Below are 13,900 nucleotides of genomic sequence, written 5' to 3'. Positions count from 1 at the left end.
TACCTGAACATCAAGCCACTATCAAATCAAGGAGATGTAAGTTTTCAACAATTATGCTTTTCCACACCAAAGATGCAAATTAATTATTTTCTATGAAATCTAGCCAATAGTACAAATTATTCATATAATATGACTGCATAGACTTAGGAAAAAAATGAGATTTATATATCACAAGCCTGTAACCAAAAAGATGGTCTAGTGAGCTAGAAAAATCTCCCAAACAGCCTTCACAGAAACATGCCAGAGAAGCTAAGCCGAACTGTCTATCCCAGGAAAGTCTTGATTCCAAGTGACTTCTTCCAGACCAAATGCAATGTGACTCTCTGGTTAAATTCTTTTTACTGTTTACAACCTCTGCTTTAATGAACTATTACGCATATGATACTTAGTGTTGTGCAAGAAATTATATTCAGGCAAAAAAGATAATAATGAGTTACTTTCACTTTTAAAATACGTAATTTAAGTTAATTGTGTTAATTTATTTTAAGAAATACCAATAATATCAATACCCCCATTCTTATTACATGTGTATCAGATTTACACTAAATTTAAAACTTTTTTTTTTCTGGTAAAAGAAATACAAAAATTGCCTTTTTCTCTACACTGAAATGCTTTCAAAGTTCGAACATATTACTTTCATCAGCTAAATTATGCTGGACACTGCCTGTAATGTTGTAACTTGAGCATCACTGTGTGTTCAGCAACTTACATGCTACATACTTGATAACATGGTAGAGCAAAACTAAAATGGTGTTTAATCAGTCGCAGTCCTTGTGACTGATGAAGTAATCACTTCACAAGTGTAGACCTGGACTCAGAGTTGGGTTACACCACAAGTGATCATGTTTTTGTGTATTGTTTCAATGTTACATGTAATCATCACCAAGTAGATTTGCTGAATACAAATATAAAAACTTGGACTTAAAGCAGATGTCCAGAGTGCATTTTAGAATAATAATTTGAAAATAGCAGAATAAATGAGTGGGAGCTAAGATTCTTACAGACTTTAAGAACAAACAGATTTACATGGTTTGTATTCTGTATTACAAAGAAGAAATGTGATGACTGGAATACTAATTCCTGTACTGATTCTAGAACAAATTTAAAGGATGTGGTCTGCAAATGAAAATGGATTTGATGGGAAAAAAAAAGTGCAAATGGAAAAACTAAGACATTACTCTTCAAGTTAGAACATGCTAGGCATGGAAGAATATATGGCAAAAGTTAGCTCTTTGTTCCCCTAGAAATAAACGTCAACAGTAAGCCAAGCTAATCAAAATATTATATTTCTTATGAACTGACTTAAATTCATTGTTTGGGATTTTTGTTGTTTAGAGACTTTCACAGACAAGGGCTGTATCTTGAAAGACAGATTTCCCACGTGGATATAGGTTGGTGTAGTCATCAAACAAATAAAAAAGTCTCAAAGAAGTGGTAAACTTTTTGGAAGTTTAAGAAACAGTTAAGATGTTTTGGATGTGCTTGCATCTTTTGTGTGTCAAACTTCAGAAAACATAAATACATTTAATAAAAATTGAGTGTGAGAAGGTGACATTGCAGGGTCACAGTGCAGAGAGCGACAGTAAAACATTAGTTCTGAAAGAAACAAAGGACAAAAATGTGCTACAGTGAAAGGAGTATATTTTACACCAGCTAGGATACTGAGACTGTTACCGCTGAACAGCAATGACACAGCATCAAGCATTTTTCTACTCCTCAAACCACCCCATCAGCAAGGAGGGTGGGGATGCACAAGAAGCTGAGATGTGACAGACAGAACAGCTGTCTCCAAATGACCACAGGGATATTCTATACCATATGACATCATCCTCAGCAATAAAACTGGGTGAAAAAGAAAGGGGGAGGGGGGGGGACGGACACTTGAAACTATGGCATTTATCTTTCTATGTACCTGTCACATGTGATGGTGTCCAGAATCCCTGGAGATGGCTGAAATCCAGCCTGTCCATGTTACGTGTTGAAAGGATTCCTTGGGGTTTTTTCTCACACAGATTTTCCCTTACCTATTAAACTGTTTATCTTAACCCATGTTTTCTCACATCCACGCTTCTGATTTTCTTCTATCCCATTGCAGGGGAGTGAGTGAACAGCTGTGTTGGGCTTAGCTGCTGGGTAGGGTTAAGCCACAGACTTTGACAAACACTTTTTTTTTTTCCTATATATCCATCCAACCAACTTTTACTTTCCTTATTCCTTCCTCTGCATATGTTTGCTTGTTTTTGTACTTTTCCACTTCATTTAAAAAAAATAATAAAAACATAAAACATTAACTCAATCCTTCCCTTTGATAATACTATTTCTTACTCTAAGTTCAAGCAAAGAGGAATATGGTAAGCAGTGGTGTTATGAGCCCTTAGCAGTGAATTTCATTCTTCACTAAAATTATGTACCTTCAAAGGAAATGTAAAACCCAGAATTCCAGAAAAATACAGAAATGAGTTCTTACATCCTTCATCTGCCTTTGCAGTGGCTTTGTGTCACTGTTTCTTAATTCACCACCCCATCAAGCCTGTTGTTCCATAATGGTAGTCTGTTACTGGATAGATACTCCTTGATACGTTGCTTTTTAAAGGTGGACATGGATAAGCTACTTAGGAGACTCCATATACTCTTTTTTTTTGAGGATGACTCAGGAGAAAGATAGTGGAAGTTACTTAGTTAAAAAGAAATGCCCAAATCCCAAACCTCTATTTCAACAATTAGGAAAGGTTTTCAAATAATCTTCGATTTACAAGGCTTTGTAAGAATTCTGAATTTTCTCATGGTATGTCATTTTTTTAAGTTTGCCATTTTATAGTAAACTGGCATAACTGCTCTCAAAAGCTGCAAAAGTGATGATGCAGATAAACTTAAGACCACGTATTTAATATTGAGGCCCTTGTTAGAAAAAATCACAGCATGACACACATGCAATTATGAATAATTTAAAATTAATTTTAACATAAACCACAAACAGATTTATCATCAGGAGAAATGATAATTCTGTTCTCCATAAACAATTTTTTCTCCTAAAGTCTTCCAGGGCCACTCTGGCCTGGCATAGAGTTAAGTATTTGGGATGTGGGAATGCATTCTGTGAGAGGGAGATTCACCATTGTTGAGGGACTGACAAAGGAGGCGTCACTGGGACACAAGCATAAAACAAAGTATAAAAATCATAGTCATGGCAATTAGCTGGACATATTGATGAGACTTTAAAATTTCCTAATTCTCCTTGCCATGGAAACATCATTTTTTCTACGTCTTTTACTTCCATTTCAATATGTTCCAAATTTTACTTCTACTTTCACATTCTATTATTTTTGTTAAGATTTTTGTTTATTTTGCTTATTTGTGATAAATTATACTTATTAAAAGTCAGGCATCATTTAAGTGCTGTTAGCTTGGATTTGTTTTTTTAAAAATGCCAGAGTTTTTTCTGCTCTGCTATAGTATTATGCCTGTGCATGATCCACAATGATATTTTTTCACGAGCTCTTTCCATCAATACACCTGATCAGTGTACTCTTGGGATCTGCCAGATACTGTTTTAAAGTTTCCCAGGCATGTTGACTTTTGCATGTGTGTCTCTGTGTTAAAGAATTAATTTTGTGTATTTTTCCTGCAAGACATATTGATAATTTTAATGTCTAACAAATCAGCTATTGAATTTGCTGTAGCAATATTATTGTTTCTTTCTTTTAGTTCTTGCTTTTTGTTATCTCCCATCTAGTTCAGCCAGAGGTCTCTTGGAAATTTCCTGAATAAAGGTCAAAAGCTTGGCTCTAACCAGTGTATCTTGTGACCTTTAAAAGGAAAATGTCTCTTGTCTATTGTTAATTATAGTATTTGATGACACCAAGCTGAGAGGTGTATCTGGCATGCTGGAGGGATGGGATGCCACTCAGAGGGATCTGAAAAAATTTGAGAAGTGGGTCCATGGGAATCTCATGAGGTTTAATAAGATCAAGTACTAGTGCTGCACCTGGGTGGGGACAACCCTCAGTGTCAGCACAGGCTGGGGATGAACAGATCAGAGCAGCCCTGCCCAGAAGGACTTGGGGGTGCTGGTGGGTGAGAGGCTGGACATGACCCAGCCATGGGCACTCACAGCCCAGAAAGCCAAACGTGTCCTGGGCTGCATCCAAAGCAGCGTGGGCAGCAGGGCCAGGGAGGGGATTCTGCCCCTCTGCTCTGCCCTGGTGAATGGTCCTGCTCCAGCTTTCTAATCCTTAGCACAGGGAAAACTGTTGAAGAGGGTCCAGAGGAGGGCCACAAAAATTATCAAAGGGACAGAACACATGTCCTAGGGCCAAGAGAGTTGTTCAACCTGGAGTTAAGATGTGACCTTTCACTATACAGAGGGGGCTTAAAACAAAGAAGGGGCAGACTTTTTACTAGGACCTGTAGCAATAGAAAAAAAGGTAACAATTTTAAACTAAACTGGTGTAGATTCAGACTAGATACAAAGAAGAAATTTTTTTTAATGTGATGAAACATTGGAACAGGTTACACAGGGGTGGTGAATGCACCATCCCAGGAGACACTGAAGATCGGGTTGTTCAGGGCTCTGAGCAAGTTGATCTAGCTGGAGATGACCCTTCTCATTGCAGGGGGGATGGACGAGATGACCTTTAAAGGTTCCTTCCAATACAAACCATTTTATAATTCTCTGATTCTATGATTCAATAAGTTGATTCTATGATTCTTGATTTTTGTTTCTATGAGCCTTGGAGTTCACCAGGGTTCAATACTGGGGCCAGTCCTGTTCAATAACTTTACTGATGATCTGGGCAAGGGGATCGAGTGCACCCTCAATAGATTTGCACACAGCACTAAGTTGGACAGGAGACAGACCTGCAGAGAGATCTGAACAGGCTGTATGGATGGCCCAAGGCCAGTGGGATGAGGTTCAACAAGGTGAAGCGTTGGGTCCTACACCTCAGGCACAACAACGCCAGGAAGTATTACAGACTTGAGGCAGAGTGGCTGGAAAGTGGCCCAACTGAAAAGGGCCTGGAGGTGCTGGTCATGAGTGGCTGAACATGAGCCAGCTGTGCCCAGGTAGCCAAGAAGGCCAATGGCATTCTGGCCTGGATCAGCAACAGTGTGGCCAGCAGGACCAGGACAGGGATTTTTCCCCTGTATTCAGCACTGGTGAGGCCGCACCTCAATCCTGTGTTCAGTTCTGGGCTCCTCACTCCAAGAAGGACATTGAGGTGCTGGAGCATGTCCAGAGAAGGGCAATGGAGCTGGTGAAGGGTCTGGCGCACAAGTCCTGTGAGGAGCAGCTGAGGGAGTTGGGGTTCTTTATCCTGGAGAAAAGGAGGTTCGGGGGGAACCTTCTCACTCCCTACAACTGCCTGAAAAGAGGGTGTAGCCAGGTGGGGGTTGACCCACGAAGAACCAGGGGAGCTTCTGATGCCTTAGGTTTTAACTTTTATATTTTTCAAATCCTGTACTGCCTAGTGTGTAATTCTGAAGTTTTGTGTGGCCTGTTAACTGCTGTTCTCTCATGCTGGTTAGATAGAACAAACCCTCTCTAGGTTTGCACTTCAAGGACACCTTGTTTTCCCAGGCCCCAAAATATGTAAACTAAAGCCTTTGAGAGGAGGGGAAAACTTGGGGTGATTACATCATTAACTGAAATTAAAATTGGACAATTAACCCTGATATGCAAATGGGCCAAACTTATAAAATGTGAAGAACACATGACCCAGGGTCCATCTTGGGTGGAGCCCCTCAGAGACTTTTGACTGCCCAGGGTGTACCTTTGAAGGCTTTTCAAATAAAGACCTACTTTTATTCTCTTTATGTTGTCTAGCCTCTGTTTTTAGGTAGCCACTTTGAGGCATCAGTTCAGGCTGGACATCAGAAAGAATTTTTTCACTGGACAGGTTTTCAGGCATTGGAACAGACTGCCCAGGGAGGTGGTGAAAGAAATCATAACTGGAAGTGTTCAAGATGTGACTGCATGTGGCACTCACTGCTGTGGATAAGCTGGTGTGGTTGTGTGAGGTCAAAAGTTAGACTAGATGACTTTGGACGTCTTTTCCAACCTTAATGATTCTATGATTCTCTGGTTCTGTAGTTCTCTGGTTCCATTACAGTAAAATAGGACAAGCTTCTCTATGAAGCTTATGCAAGGTTGCAATCTAGAATTGTCCTGCCACAATTAGAGAATCTATATTTTTGGGCTGAGCAAAATTATTGTGACTAAATATTAATTTTCTCTAAGTACAAGTAAGTTAATGAGAAGCCAAGCCTTCAAAAGTTCATAATTGTTGTTTGCACAGGAATCCGGATTCGGTAATATTTGTGCTGCTAGCATTTTCCTCAAAATTCCAAGGAAGGCATAACTTGTGCTCTTTCCTGCATATTTTTTAAAAGAACAAAGTAGACTAAGCTAATAACAAACTGTCTTAAAGCTGGGCTAGTGTTCACTGCCTTCTTTGATGTTCTCTTCATCAGGCGTGGCCAAACAACCTTTGCATTATCATCGGTAGTTCTTGGAAAAATTTAGATTAACAGGTTTTCTTCTCTATCTTTTTCAAATAGATGTCATGCATATATAATAAAACGAAATCTCCAACCTGATTTTTTGGAAGCTACATGAATTGAAAGGCATTAACATAAGACACAATCGATTTCAAAATTCACCACCATCCTTTTTTTACTCCATATTACTTCAGTTTTCTTACAGTATAATATTTCAACATGATGGATCCATTTCACTTTCAAATCTTTCAAATTATTTCAGTATTTTTCTTCAACATTAAGAAACTGTTTCACTAAAAAAGAAAAGGTAAATCAGTTAAGTATCCTCTGTAGGGGTTGGAAACTAATTTTGATAAATCCTGGAATACTTTTCACACACAATAGTGGAAAAGTAATTATACTTTTCTGAAATGTATTCAGTTAGCAGTGTAATTGATACTCACTGTGGCTCATAGTTTATATAATTGTGTCACTTTTATTCACCTTTTGTTTCTAACATTTATTTGTATTTGAAGACCATAGTGCTGTACATTGTAAAAAATTAGTGAAGCAATCATGAAGGGATGAAATCTTTCTAACTGTTATTCAGCAATAATCAAGGTTAGACATGACAAAAGTCAGTGGCACTCTATGATTATTTTTATTATTGATCTACTAATACAAGAGAACCCCTGACCTCACATCTCTCTCTGGAACCCAAGAGATTCTTTTTTTCCAAAGATGCATTGAAGTTTGAGCATTTCACTCTGATGTGAGATTAATGATACCTGAATGGGTTAAGCATACTGAAAGCTTGCTAAAAAACCCAGGATTTTAGATGCCAGTGATGTCAAAGTGGCAGGCGGTGCTCCAGACTATTAGGGAAAAATTACGTCTGATGAAAGGGGGAACTAATTATTCCTATTTTAAAATTATTCAGGGTATGATTTTAATACTGATTCCTAGAGTTGCTAATGTGTACTTCCCCTAAGTCTGTTACCGCAGATGACAGGTGATCTTCACAAATTACTCCTATTTTTCATTCTACTTCTTGGTGAAAAAAAAATAATCATTACTGTTTATTCATGTTGGTATTGCAGTATTTTTAAGTATTGCTAAAGAAGCACTTTCGTAAATGAGTGTGCTCTGTGGAATGAGTGCACTAGGGGGAAAAAAGTCTAAACAAAAAAAAAATGGTCTCTTTCTCAAGAACAAAATTATTTACCTAGAAATACACCAGATGCTGTATACAAAATATTTACCTCCTTCTCTGGTCTGAAAATCCTTCAAAATGCCATGGAATATACCTTGACTCTGATTTTAAAAATACAGAATTTTAAACAGCTTTGAGGATAATAGGATTGTATGTAAATTACCAAATAAAATCTTATACTTATTTTATCTTTGCTTTTCAAAGAGAGGCAACTTTTAATCCTGTGAGAAAGCCCACTAGGTTAAGTGTGGCAGTGTCCCTGCTGCACCTACTGATGTGTGGAGGCAACATGGATTCAATTACCTTCTCTGCTACAAACACCACACTACCTTATGAAAGCAAATGAAGAACTCACTGTCTCTTGATGTCAAAGACTGCCAGACTGCAGATAATGGCTGGAATCTGGGGAGTCATGTACAAGTTATGAGGGTAGTCCCACACCAGTCCTGATCCTGGTGATTTCTAGAGAAGCTAAGGACTAGCACTGATACAGACCCCAGCCTTATTTACATGAGGCCGTTAATCTTTCTGTGTTTAAAATCTGTACATTTTAAAACTGAACAGTAGTGCCTTCTCATTTATCTATCATGTCCAATATTCCTTTGTATTTTGACATGGTTGTATGGTGCTTCACACAACAGGATTCCTAATTGGTTTCAGTGGGGATACAGAGGCACAGTGCAGCAGAGAGGCACTGAAATGCACAAGCTATCAAGGAAAATCTGCCTCCCAATAGCCACAGATACATGGTCCTGTCTATGGGAGCAAGTCAGAACACTGCTTTCTGGGTCTACTACCAAATTAACAAGACCTAAATAAAGTCAGTCTATCAACATGAGCCACATTTTCAGTTTGAATAAAGGCAGAACTAGGTACTCCAGTATTTGGTGGTCAAGGACTTCACAAAATTCTCTACTACATGAAGCATACCCTGAACCCTTACATAACAGTAGTGCTAAAAGCAGTACATACTCATGTAATCTTGGAAAGATTTTTTACTGACAACCCCATGATAACATGGTACCCTTGAAATGTTGTCAAAATGACTAGTTCTGTTTTTTTAAAAGGTTTGTCTTATGCTTATGTGAGAAGCATAACTTCTCTGATATGACTTGGAGAAACCTAAGTATTGTACCAAATCCTCTATGAACATTTATGCAATATTTTAAAATGTATGTTTCTTCCTACCTACAAGTTTTCGTATGAAAAAACATTCTCAGAAGCTAAAGCCACTTTAAATTCAGTATTTGTTTCAGTGTTCTTACAGTGGGATTTTCTATTACCAGAGAACTTGTTAGCCATGGTATGCAAGAATTCACGGAAGCTTAGATTATTTTGGGTTTTTTGTTTAGCTTTATATTAACAGGAGACTTACTCCCTTTAAGCCTCAAATAACTTTTCATAGGGTTCAGTCCTTTCTCCCACTTTCATGTAAAAGGTCATATAATGTCCTAATTATTTTACTAAATTGTAAAATAAGAAATGAAACAGAAAACATAAGAAATGAAACAAAAAAAAAAAGGTATTTTGAACAGAAAAAAAAATTAGAATGACTAGAAGATTTTTTTTCTTTTAAACATTTTCATCAATTGATTTTTTCCTTTTTTTATATACACACAAGTCCTCTTCCCTACATGTTTGGGTTTTTTTCACAATTGAGTCTTGATTATGTGGCTAAATTATAAGAAATAGAAAACTGTTAAACACAAACTATTACAAACATAATAGAAGACTTTCAGTGGTTTACCAAAACCAAGTCTTGTTTTCTTTCTACTGTATGTGAAAGTATGTAAAACCATGGGGAAACAGGAACAGTGAATTTGAGTAGAACTACTTTTATAACATCAATGCAACTTATTTTTTACAAATGGAATTTTTTCTACCTATTTACCAGCATGATTGTAAGAATGTGTTCTACTTTTTGTGTTTCATTACATAAGACAAACCGCATTTTTTTAAGATTTGTAGTAAAAAAGATTGCTTCAGCACACTGGGAATAAAAGAAATTTATATTGTTAATAGAATTGTCCTCTTTAAAATATACGTTTCCAAAAAAAATTGGTGAGTGGCTTAATTGAAATGCTTATATCCATTTTTACTCTAATTCTTTTAGGTAAATAAAACTATCAGGAAAAATGATGGATTATTTTGAATGTCACAGGCCCCAAGGATTAAGTCAAATGTTTCCATAAGTTTGCAAAATGGAACACCCTTCAAAGTTTAAAAAAATTTCTCAAAACATAATTTCAGTTTTCCAGACACCAATAATTTTTAGTTTCTCTGCAGATGGCAATAGCTGAAGCAAACTGATGTCATTCCTTCCATTTCAGTAGTCAGGAGACAACTTCCAGTTCATGAGATGAACATCCTATGTTATGTTGAAAGTATTTTGCTTCCTTAGTCCCAAAACTGTGCAAGGTCTTCCTTAGGAACAGATGTTTATGAAGCTTTTCTATAGCCTTCCACCATGGAAGAATCCCGGTCATATTCCCACAGTCTTTTCCCATCCCATGGCATAATGAAGTATTACCACGATCAGTAAGTACAAACAAATGGTGCTGGATGTTTGGTGATCACAACATAGAATACTGACTTTTTTTTCTCTCCAGCTACAACATAGTGGATAGGGGTCTGACATTTCCAGCGAAAGAGCTGATGGAAAAAAAAAATTGTACCAACAAATTTCATGGGCAAGTCTGAATACAGCAATAATTTTATCAGATTTCACACCCTCAAGTTTTTTTATATAAGTACAGTATTTCTGTTTCCAAATAGTTACAATCAGTTTTAGAAAGCTTAAAATACTTCAATATGCTTTTTTAAATTAAGCCCCTTAACTGACTAAAATAAAAGTTCACAAACTGGTCAATAAATAAGAATTACATCATACTCAGAATTTGTTAAATTATTCATGTAAGTTAAGAGTTAAAACTGTAACTTATTTTTAAAGATCCTAATGGATTATCAGCAGAAAGGCTGGTGGAGCTGTACAGATTCTCAGTGAATGAGAAGTACCACAAACTCCAAGTTGTTAGTAATTTAGTCTGACCTCTTCCCCCCAAGAACATAATGCTAAGAGTGAAAATACAGTAGTGGTGTGTAAATCAATAAGACTCATGCTTTTGGGCTGTTTAGTAATAAAAAGTGTCAAAAGCAGATCACAATGTACTACATCCAGTTTCCAACAAATGGTTTCAATTTTGTAAGAAATCTTCCCGAATTGTAATATTACAGGAAAAATGTTCACATTCATTGGTCAACCACAAAGGGTATGATGGTTAGAAAGAAGATTTAGAAATCAAAGGAGGAATATATCATGGAATCACAGAATATGCTGAGTTGGAAGGGACCCATCAGGATCATTGACACCTCCAGAATCACACCATGTACCTGAGAGCACTGTCCAAAAGCTTCTTGAACTATGTCAGGCTGGTGCTGTGACCACTTCCCTGGGGAGCCTGTTTCAGCGTCCAACCACCCTCTGAGTGAAGAACCTTTGCCTGGTATCCAGTGTAGCTGCCCTGACTCAGACTCATGCAATTTCCTTGATTCATGAGAGCAACGAGATTGGTACTTGCCCCTCTGCTTCCCATTGTGAGGATGTTGATAAGTATTTCATTGGATGAAAGATTAGCATAAAAACTAACCAAGGTTCTGGGTATATTCTTCTGCCTTGCAATTCACCTTTAATATCAATGAGTATTTGGTTTTTTCTGTTATTCTAGCCTGGTAAAGTTTCTCTCATAATCTGTGTAATCATTCATGAAGAATCTGGACTTTTCAGTAAGGTAAGATTTAACTACTTTCGTGTCACCGGAAGAATTTCTTTACGTAGTAATGGAAAGGTGCAAAAAAATTACAGAAATATCTGTATCCTCTTGCTCTCTTTTGCATCAACTTCTGCAGAAGTCCTATAAATTGACATGATTTAAAATGCACACTGAGAAGAATGTATTTTCTAACAAGTGAATTCCACAGAGTTATGTAAATACTGTGGCATTTCATAAGATCTATTTGCATAGGTCGGCAGCTATTTCAGGTCATATACAGATAAGATAGGAGACTAGCTGAAGTAACTTTGTTCTTGTTTCATTTAAAAGACATTACACATATATGTATGCATACAGTGTTGCAAAAGATTCTTTTTGGCCTTTATATACATAGTACTTACCAGATGGTTTGCCTAATGTGTATGGAGAAGGAAATAGTACTCATTTATCTTAGGCTCATCAAAAATAGTGAAAAATATCACATTAAATAAGACTGATGCTATCTTTTAATTTCAAGTACTAGGGACAGGCCTTAGATTTCTTTCACAGTACACAGAGTGATAGGATGATTGTAATATGGACTGTGACTACCATCACTGTATCAATTCTTCAATGAAATCTTTAACAGTAATTTCACATATGGCACTGTAAAACCCAGAAGCCCACATAAAAGAAGTGAGAAATGTTAACTCTCTACATGAAGCTAAGCCTCTCATGAAACAAGTAGTTCCATACTGCATGTGACAACCCAGTCCTGAGGGGAACAGATGCTCTCCATTTTTCAGGCCCTCTAAGTTATGCCATGCCATAATACTCTGAAAACCCATGGAGCAAACACTGTCTTGCTGCATTCAGATTCTACAGTAGATCAAGTTCTACACCATCTCAGGGTGAGTTGATAAATGGAAGAGAAACTTGAATCCTGAAAGCAAGGCCAAGTTTTCATGGTACTTTTCAGCCCACAATAAGAGTACTAATATATTTTTAAAAAAAAGTTGCAAGAGAATATTAAAGCTACTCAAAAGGACAGTAAAGGAAAATTAAGAGGATTGCAGCACCTCTTTCAAACTTCAGAATCAAAGAAATCTTTCCTAGTTTCTTGATTTTCAAAATTTCTTCTTCCTACAAGATTAAAAAAGAATCCAAAAAGTGTATTCCAGTTGCAGTACCTACCCTGCTTGTGATCTTGACCACTGATCATCCTCAAAATCTTCCAACTTCATTTGTGTGCATATATGCATATTCACCCAAATACAAGAAAAATTGACTACTCAAATGTTCATAGGCTTGACCTTTTCCAAAAAACCACACAAACTATAGAAGTTAAAGATATAATGATATTGATTAAATTATGTGTCAGAACTGTGTGTCGTAGTAAAGGTAATTACAAAATCACAATGGAGTTTCATTTTCAGAGTCTTATGATCACCAAAAATTATTATAATTCTTGATTATAGCCTTTGCTGAATCACCTGACAAGTGTAATACATTAAAAAACTGCATATTTTTATGCCTTCTTTGAAGAAAGAAGAAACACCAAAAGAAGAGGAAAAAAAATCAAAACCCCTGAGAGTTGCTTTTAAACAAATTGACCACCCTCTCACTAATTAACTCTCCTTAAGCCCCTCTTTTATTTCTAGCCCATTTGTCAGTGTTAGACTTTTAATTATCAAATGGTATGTAAGCCTTTTGTACAGTATTTTTAAGCTTTCAGAGAGCTCTGCCAAGCTCTATCATGCACCTTTTCCTTAAGCAAAGATAAAGAGGCCTTATAACAGACCTGTTAGTCCTGCTAATTAGTTGATGCTTTTGACACTCTCTCCCTAAATGACTAAACATTTTTAAAAGATGTTGTCAGATCTTCCTTCTGCATTCTAATGTACTTTCCATCTGCATGGCCACTGGGCCAAACTGAAGCAAAGCACCTATATAATTCTTTGAACATTTTCAAAGTACTGAGGGAGCAAGATGAAAGGTGAGTAATCTACAAGCAGACTGCTGTACTCTGAGTGTAAGAAAAAGAAGAAGCCACCGTCCCAGGAAAACTCCTTGCTTCAGCTAACAAACAAGAAGCCAGCTAAAAAGCAAGAGAATGCAACTCTCTTCCGTGCTGCAGAGAGCCAAGAGTTGGGGAGAAGAGCAAACGAGTCATCTGTGGTTTTGAACACAGGCTGCCAAAATAATTCCACTGGCTCCGCCGTCTCTCCCAGACCTAGCTTTAAGGGCACAGAACTCATGTCTGGCATAGGGCAGACAATAGCGAACACAGTATCACACAGTCATGCCAGGAGAGGATGCAACTCTCTTTGGTTCTTTTTATTTGAACAATAGCTCATGTCACTCTATGGAAAAAGAATGGGGAAGGGGGAGGGGACAGGGGGAGGGGCAGGGCAGAGAGGAGAGGAGAGGAGAGGAGAGGAGAGGAGAGGAGAGGAGAGGA

Source organism: Corvus kubaryi, unplaced genomic scaffold (assembly GCF_017639235.1).
Source record: "Corvus kubaryi isolate FWS band 111438036 unplaced genomic scaffold, C.kubaryi_AGA036_p1.0 split1-37296, whole genome shotgun sequence".
NCBI classification, from domain to species: domain Eukaryota; kingdom Metazoa; phylum Chordata; class Aves; order Passeriformes; family Corvidae; genus Corvus; species Corvus kubaryi.
This window is presented reverse-complemented; position numbering follows the sequence as displayed.